The 8,994-nt window shown below is 38.5% G+C and overlaps 1 pseudogene; it reads right to left on the bottom strand.

Annotated features, from left to right (window-relative positions):
• Positions 1-6,224: 6,224 nt before the first annotated feature.
• On the bottom strand, positions 6,225-7,992 carry LOC119826092 (annotated as a pseudogene).
• Positions 7,993-8,994: the final 1,002 nt, after the last annotated feature.

The raw sequence follows: 8,994 nt of genomic DNA, 5'->3' as shown, positions 1-8,994 counted from the left end.
GGTAACATACTGATTGGGAGAAGATCTTCACCAACCCCACAACAAAGGTCTGATCTCCAAAATATATAAAGAACTCAAGAAACTAGACTTCAAAATGCTAATTAACCCAATTTAAAAAATGGGGTACTAATCTGAACAGAGAATTCTCAACTGAAGAAGTTCAAATGGCCCAAAGACACTTAAGGTCATGCTCAACCTCTTTAGCGATCAGGGAAATGCAAATCAAAACAACTCTAAGATACCATCTTACACCTGTCAGAATGGCTAAAATCAAAAACACCAATGATAACCTTTGCTGGAGAGGATGCGAAGTAAGGGGAACACTCATCCATTGCTGGTGGGAATGGAAACTTGTGCAACCACTTTGAAAATCAGTGTGGCAGTTTCTCAGGAAATTCAGGACCACTCCTGGGAATATACCCAAGAGATGCCCAATCATATATAAAAGCATTTGTTCAACTATGTTCATAGCAGCATTATTTGTAATATCCAGAACCTGGAAACAACCTAGATGCCCCTCAATGGAAGAATGGATAAAGAAAGTGTGGAATATATACGCATTAGAGTACTACTCAGTGGTAAAAAACAATGACATCTTGAAATTTGCATGCAAATGATGGAAATAGAGAACACTATCCTGAGTGAGGTAACCCAGACCCAAAAAGATGAATATGGTATGTACTCACTTATTAGTGGATTCTAGCTATAAATGAAGGACATTGAATCTATAATTCATGATCCTAGAGAAGTTAAATAGGAAGGTGAACCCCCCCCCAAAAAAAAACAACCATGTAGTTATCCTCCTGGATATTGGAAGTAGACAAGATTTCCAGGCAAAAATGGAGAGCTTGAGGGTGGAGGTAAGATGGGAGTAAGGGGAGATGGGGAGAGAGAAGTGAGAAGGGGAGGATGGGGAGAACTTGGGGGAATGAGATAGTTGGGATGGAGGAGGTGTGGATATGGGAGCAGGGAATTATATATCTTAATTAAGGGACCCATTTGAGGGTTGGCAAGAGACCGGACTCTAGAGGGGTTCCCAGGTGTCCAAGGAGATGTTCCCAGCTAGTTCCTTGGGCAGCTGAGGAGATGGCACCTGAACTGGCCCTATACTATAACCACTCTGATGAATATCTTGTATACCACCATGGAACCTGCATCTGGCGATGGATGGAGATAGAGACAGAGACCCACATTGGAGCAATGGACTGAGCTCCCAAGGTTCAAATAAGGAGCAGGAGAGAGAACATGAGCAAGAAAGTCAGGTCTGTGAGGGGTGTGCCCCCTCACTGTGACGGTGGGGCCAATCTAATGGAAACTCACCAAGGCCAGCTGGACTAGGTCTGATGGAGCATGTGATCAAACTGGACTCTCTGAACATGGCTGACAAGGAGGGCTGACTGAGAAGCCAAGGACAATGGCATTGGGTTTTGATTCTACTCTATGTCCTGGCTTTTGGGAACCTAGTTTGTTTGGATGCTCACCTTCCTAGACCTGGATGGAGGGGTGAGGACCTTGGACTTCCCACAGGGCAGGGAAGGAGAAAGGGGAGTGGAGGGAGGGGGAGGGAAATGGGAGGAGGGGAAGAGGTGAAAATTTGTAATAATAATAATAATAGAAACAAACAAAAAAAGAAATGTAAGTCTGTCCTAGGACTACAACTTCTAACCCTACTTGAAGTTTTAATAATGTTGTGTGAAAGGTATGAGATTTGCATCACTTCTAGGCCACAATGTTTAACATGGTGCATCTTTTCTCACCTTTCTTTATGTGCTGGTTGGCATCATTTCTGGACAACTGAAAATTTAAATACTGATGGAGCCTTTAGCAGCCTGGGCTTAGTTCTATCTTTGGGTAACAAAACACACCCTACTTTCTCTTGCAAAAGAAGCATGCTCATATTGGAGAGTTATTTGTATAAATTAAATATATGCTACTGCATTAAGTTATACACTTAGGGCTTAATTATCCAAGACAGTTATTGGTAATTAGCTATGTTAGCACCATAGAACATTTGTTTATATCTAAGATACTTGTCTGCTTTGTGATTTTGCTTGTTTGTGAACATGCTTTTTTATTTCTTCCTTACATCACAGAATTCTGTTCTCTCTCAGAGACAGTTTAGGAGAATGCAGTTCTTATGTAGAAAGAACCATGTATCTTAGATGTAATCCAAGTTTTTTATTTGTCTTATATATTTCCATTCAGATAACCAGTTTTTCAAAATGTCTTTCAAGAAATATTTGTACTTCTTACTTTCTTATTCTCAGAACCCATGAAACAAATGCCTTTTCCTTACTTATGCATGCATTCATATTTCACCAGAAATATCAAAATAATATTTTATTAAAGACGACAAATTTAAATAAGACACACTTCACAGGTTTGGTCGGACAACACTTTGTATTTCATCTGAACTGAGAGGCCTATTTCTTTCAGGGCTATAATTTACTTACTTACTTAATTAATTAATTAAAATATACAATTATATAATATATTTACTTAATTAAATATAGCATAACTGGATATCTTGAGGATTTATTAAATATCCTTGGTAGAATTTCTCTCTTCCCAGCCCCATCTCCTGCCTCCTTCTTTATTAATCTTATTCCTTGGTCATCCCCAACTGGTGCTTCCTTATTGTTTTACCCATTTCTCCTTCTCCATTATTTCTTGTGTGTGTGTCTGTGTATGAATATGTGTGTATGGTTTTATGGTGTGTACCTCTGTGTGTATGTATGTATTGTGTGGTGTGTAGTGCACACTCTTGTGTGTGCAAGTGGTACACTTGTGTACATGTATGTGAAAGCCAAAAAAGAATGTGAGGTGTCTTCCTCTATTGCTCATCTCCTTATTATTTTGAGACAGGTTCTATGAGGAAGCTTAAGCTTCCCATTTTGTTGGACTACCTGGCCAATAAGCTACCTGGATTCACAAACATCATCATCATTTTAGTGGTTAGAGAGAACAGCAACAGTTCTGATGTAATGAAGTACATGTATTTTGTTCTTGCCTCTGATGACCACACTGAAAGTGTGATACATATGAAATATTTGCCTCAGTTGAAGTACACACAAATTCTTCACATTTTTCAGAATGTTTTGCTTGTCTCTTATACTTAGCTAGATAATATGCTGATAAAACTTTAAAAATTTTCATAATTATAAATTATTTAGTGAGGAAAATTACATTTATCCTTGAAAATAATAAAATCCACAAATCTCTATAATCAGTTTATTCATAGGTAAGAGTCAAAATCATGCAGTATTGCATCAGTGTTTTGATAAGAAAACCAAGAAGAATTTTTACACTTTGTAAAGAACAAATTTCTAAAAATTACTCCTAATGATTTATGGAACTATAGCTTTTAAAATATAAATTCTCATTTTGATACTGTGATATTTAAGATTTTGTAGTATTGGTTAGGATAAAACATGGCCTAATTGAGATGAAATAGAAAATTCATAAGCAGTCTCTCTTTTAGCCACTTACTATCTGATGAAAAGCCTATTCCAGATTAATCAGATGAGAGATTCGCTAGTAAGGAGCACTGAGTAACTACTAATCCACATGGAAAGCTGGGCTCAAATTCCTAGTACTCACTACATGAAGAGAACCAAGGAACTGGAGTACCCGGCAGTACCTTCAAATGGTGGAAACAAACACAGTACTGTTGTATTCTCAAGATTAACCATATTTCAAAAAGAAATATTTAAAATCTCTAAAAACAAATAATATGCCAAAAATTTTTGTCACAAAAAAACCCCACCATGTGTAGAAGGAGCAGCGGGGCTGCGTCCCGCCACCGGGCTAGCTTTACACACAAAATAGTTACACGGAAACTGTATTCTTTTAAACACTGCCTGGCCCATTAGTTTCAGCCTCTTATTGGCTAATTAACCAATATTTAGTAATCCGTGTAGCACCATGTGGTGGTCGCTTACCAGGAGAGATCTTAAACTGCATTCATTTGGGAGAGGAGAGGTATGGCGACTCTTTGAGCCATCTACCTCACTTTCTTCTTTCTGTTTTGTCTATTTCATCCACCTAAGGGCAGGCCTATAAAATGGGCCAAGGCAGTTTCTTTATTAATGAATGAAATCAACACAAACAGAAGAATCTTCCACATCAACCATGAAGAGTATGAAAATAACAGCTATGGACTGACAGAGTAATTACATTTCTAAATTTCGGGTAGTTTTCTTCTGGCTCATGCCCTAAACTTCCCAGGCGCTTTGTCAGTCCTGTTTCCTAACTCTTGATGGTACGAGTTTTCACTTGACTGTTGCATGTCAACTTTGTGTCTAAACTTACGAGGTATATTTGTTACGTTGCTTGGATTTTTTGGTCTTCGTTTATCATTTTCAGAAGATGACAATTTAATTTTTTTCTAGTTCACAATCCTTTTATTTTTTAATTGTCTTATTTTACTGTTTAGACCTTCTCCTATCACGTTGAGAAGCAATAATGAAAAGTGACATTTCCTATTCCTTTCCCAGACCCAAATGAAAATTCTCAATATTTCACCATTAAGCGTGAATATGATGTCAGGATTTTATTATTATTCTTTTATTACGCTAAAGAAATTGCTCTTTAATTTTCTTTAAAATCCTTATATTTTTGGTTGTGAGCCTAGACTTTAATGACTAGCCATCAATCCTAACCTGAATGATGTAGAACTTAGCAATTATTTCCCAGTGCATTATAAATACTGGATTTTCTTTTCTTTTTTTGTAAGATGATGTTTTTGTAAAATGTTCAATCAAATTTATGGCCTTCATTTTATATAAAGTATAATTATGATGAATTATGATTATCATAATTATAGATTATCCCTCTTATGTTTATATTGCTAGGCAATAAAAATTGTTTTTTCTGAATGTGGTGATTATGTCTTGCAAATTTCTTTCTTATAATGTCTTTTTTATGTTTTGTGTCAAGATCATGATGATGTCATCAACTAGGTTGGAAAATCCTTACTGTCTAATCCTTGACAACCACATATCACACTACTGTTATGATTTCCCTTAGGAACATTGGGAGTTTTGTTTGGCAAAATAATTTTTGCCTATATTTTCTTTTATAGATTTAAAAAATTAACATTTTAAAACTATTTATTTTAACTTAATTATTAATACTTTATGAATAATGGCATTATGCAACAAAGTTTCTTTAACAATGCTTGATATTGATAATTTATAAATCATTCCTGAGTGGATCTACAGTTGTTTTTTATTTCTCTTTATTATGAATCACTTTCCTGTTTCATTAGTTCTGGCTTATTTGTACTTTTCTTTTCCATATTATTTTTGTTCAATATGCTTAGCTTTTATTTGCTGTTTAAGAAGATGCCCAGATTCCAGATTCGTATTATTTAGGCTTTTTTCTCATATATGCACTTGCTACTCCACTGTTGATATGTATTGGTATTCTAGCATTCACATGCACCTAGTATTCCAGCATTCTTCCTAAGTGTTTAGCTGAATGTCATAAAGTTTTCTATAAATTGCTATTGCTATTATTATTTGAAGTAAAGTATTTCATATACATTCTATAATGGCTTTTTCATCGATTTAGGTACTATTTAGAAGCATAATTCTAAAAGTTCAAATTGTTACAATTTTCATAGTTTTTATTATTTTTCTTTAAAATTTAAGCAAATTTTTACTTTAAGTGAATTGATAAAAATTTTACAGGCAGAACCTAGTATACAGGCCTTTAAGATTGATGAGACAGAGGCAGGCAGATCTCTGAGTTTGAGGCTGTTCTCATCAACATAGTAAGTTTTAGGTCAACCAGTGTAATATAGTGAGACCTTATACAATTTCTTTTAGAAACTGCAGATATATTTATGAATTATTGTGAGATTTTTCTATGGGTATACATTGGGTAATTTTGTTGTTGTTGTTTGTTCGTTTTTGTCCAATTGGCTGCAAACGTCCAGCCATTTAATAATAAGAGCTTCCTTCCCTTCTTCCAAGACAGCATCCTGAGAATTATGGGCACAGCTGTGTAGGAGAATGTGGAAAGTCTAGCAAAGTGAGGATGTTGGTCAGACTCCTGGAGAAAGAACTGGGCCAGGTAGAGGCCTCTTTGTCCAGACACTGGCATGAACTTAAAGGGAGGCTGGGGCTGCCGACACACCACCAAAAGTGTGAGGTATTGGGCTGGTGCTGAGTGTGTGTTTGTGCATACGTTCAATAGCTCACTTCTTGCATGCCCAACTCCTAGTGAAGGATGTCTGGCTCCCATATAGTCCTTGTCCTCTTGACCGGTTTCTCAGACCTCATGGCGTCATCGTGGGCTTTCCTTTTGTCTGCCAGTTTTGTGCCTCGCAGATTTTGTGCCACTTGCCCGACATGATCTTTTGGTAAAGGCACTTCTCCCGCTTTTTCATTGTTGTGGTGGCCAGGCCTTTGGCCTTGTTTTCTTCCTCCTGGGCCAGTTGCTGCTTGTTTTCCAGTTTCACCGTGCCAGCCACCACCTGGTGCTTCTTCCCTTCTTCTGCTCCTCAAAGACCAATAGGTTCGACTCCTCCTCTGAATCAACTTCCACATCTTCCTTCTCTTCTTTTCACCCCCACACAACAGTCACTATCACCTTCATTGTCATCATCTTCATCATCCTCATCCTCATCTTCCTCTTTCAAGGCTCCTAGGTCTTCTTCTCCCTGCAGATCCAGTACCTTCATCTCCTCAGGGAGAATGTAATTTTCTTCCTTCTCAGATAGAAGGGTGAAGGGTGTGATGACATCTGCACCCCAGGGAAGTTCTCTGCCACAGGGAGTTGAAACTGGGCATTCATACAAGCAAACACTCATGCGGGCTGTACATAGTACCTGCCAATGATGAAAGTTTATTCTCCTAGCTGGCCGGCAATCTGGTGGGTGATGGAGGAATCTGTGATGTCACAGGTGGCATAAAGGCACAAAAACTTGTTGCAGGATACATCCTCGGAGAAACTGCTGATGAAGGTCAATGTTTCACAGGACACCTCCTGGTTCAGAAGAACTTCAGGTCTTTGAAGACTTTCTTGTGTTTTCCTGTGCCTCTAGCTCTTTCCCGTGACCTTCCTCAGACGCTGAAATCCCCCATCAGTAGGAAACTCAACGGCCTCAGCCTCCTCTATAGTAAGCATCACCACCTAGACCAGACTGACACTGAGTGATGCTAGTTTCTCCACAGAGCTCTCAGAGTACAACACTTATGTGTCCTCATTGATCGTTGTCTCTGGCTGGGATTGACCTTCAATCTTGGGTGGGTAGTGAAAGTTGAGTTACTGGTAGAAGCAGATGTTGACAAAGTCCAGGAAAGTGGTATAGAACTCAGTAAAGCTGGCTATGACCTTGTAGTCCACATCTGTTGGATGATCATGGGAGAAAGCATAAGGTTCAATCCATATGATGGGCTGCCCCAGCACCTCAGCCTGGGAGTGATTCCTTTGATGGACAGGAAGACCTTGTGCAGGGATCAGTCAGTAATTATGTAGTGCAGAAACTCCACAGTGAATCGACGACACAGCTTGATGGTCTGTACATGGCATTTGTATGTCCAAGTGTCCAGGGGAAGGCGAAGAAGAGGAAGCACGTTTTTAGGGCATCATCAAGGTCTCTCAGAGCATTGATAAATGTGGGGGACTGCTCCTGGACAATGTGGTCCAGTTTGTAGCCGGGTTTCATGTTCTTCAGGCACTCTTCAACACTCCAGTCGCTCCTCCAATAGGCTTTGTGGAGTTTCAGAACCAGCACCTTGTACTCTCAGAACGTGTTGATGATGGGCTCATGGAGGAGGAATTTAATATCTTAGATAAGATAAAGTGTTCGGGCTGCTGGGGAACCCTTTCTTTCTTCTTATGCTTGGGCTCATGTGGATAAATGCCTTTCAGGATGCACAGCCGCCTGAAATCAGGCAAGCTCAGCAGCAGTATTTTCCGGGTTTTGTCTTAGGTGATGTAATTGGTGGCAGAGCGTCACTCATAGTTCTCCACACCTCCCATAGCTCTACGTTAGAAACCCCTGAGGGCTGCCCCACTGGCTAATGTTAAAAATCATGTTCAGTATTTATGTCTTCTCAGACGTTTCATCTATTTAAAGTCAAACGGTGGTTATTACAAAGGGAATCAATATGGATAGGACACTAGTGTCCAGAGTCTCAGTTTGGGGTAATGAAAGAGCCTTGATAGTTGTGATAGCTACAGAACAGTGTACTTATTTAGTGTGCTTCGTAGGTGAGAAAATTATAAGAATGGGAAATGTATGTCAAATGCCAAAATTATTGCTTTGGCCTTCTGGTTTTGCAAACCCTTACTCTATACAATATTGAGTATTCTTACAATATTCAACTTTTATTTTATTTATTATTACTGATATTATTTTGTGCAAAGCTAGTTATCCATCCTCAGAAATGCATCTTCCCTTTGACTTCCCTTTAACTCAAGAACAGACACTGTAAGCTATAACTTATCCTAATTCTTGTCTGTTCTTTCCTCTACTCTAGCAAAGTCCTTCCTCCTCATCTGTTATTTCCTATCTTAGTTGAGGTGGCATTTATCAAACCCTACAGGACCTTCCTTGCAACTTTATTTAAGCTGCAAGCTGAGCATGACTGGGTTAGAAGAAATTCCACCGCATTTCTTGTGTGCTTTCTTATCATAATTCTGCTCAAGGTTTCCTGCCTGAGCTCTTTTGGAGCCTTGCCAGATATCTGTGAGCTCTGTGTTTGTAAGGAGTCACCCATGACGTTGTCTATTAGCTTACTAAGAAGCAGATATTTTGAATATGAATGGATTGTAAACAGCACGAAAGGTCAAAGTGTCTTTGATTCAGATACTTTGAAACTGGTCTTCTACTGGGAGTTGTCAAAATATAACGACAAGTTATCCTTTCCTTCTTAGCTTGCAGTTTCTTCTTTTTCTATTGTTTGTAATTATATTTTTGCAAAGCAGGTGAAGTAACATTTATGTATCTAATATTATAGTTATTTGGGGGTAAATAAGTAT

Source organism: Arvicola amphibius, chromosome 11 (assembly GCF_903992535.2).
Source record: "Arvicola amphibius chromosome 11, mArvAmp1.2, whole genome shotgun sequence".
Classification (NCBI taxonomy): domain Eukaryota; kingdom Metazoa; phylum Chordata; class Mammalia; order Rodentia; family Cricetidae; genus Arvicola; species Arvicola amphibius.
Note: the sequence above shows the minus strand (reverse complement) of the source record. Positions and strands in the feature narration are given on the sequence as shown.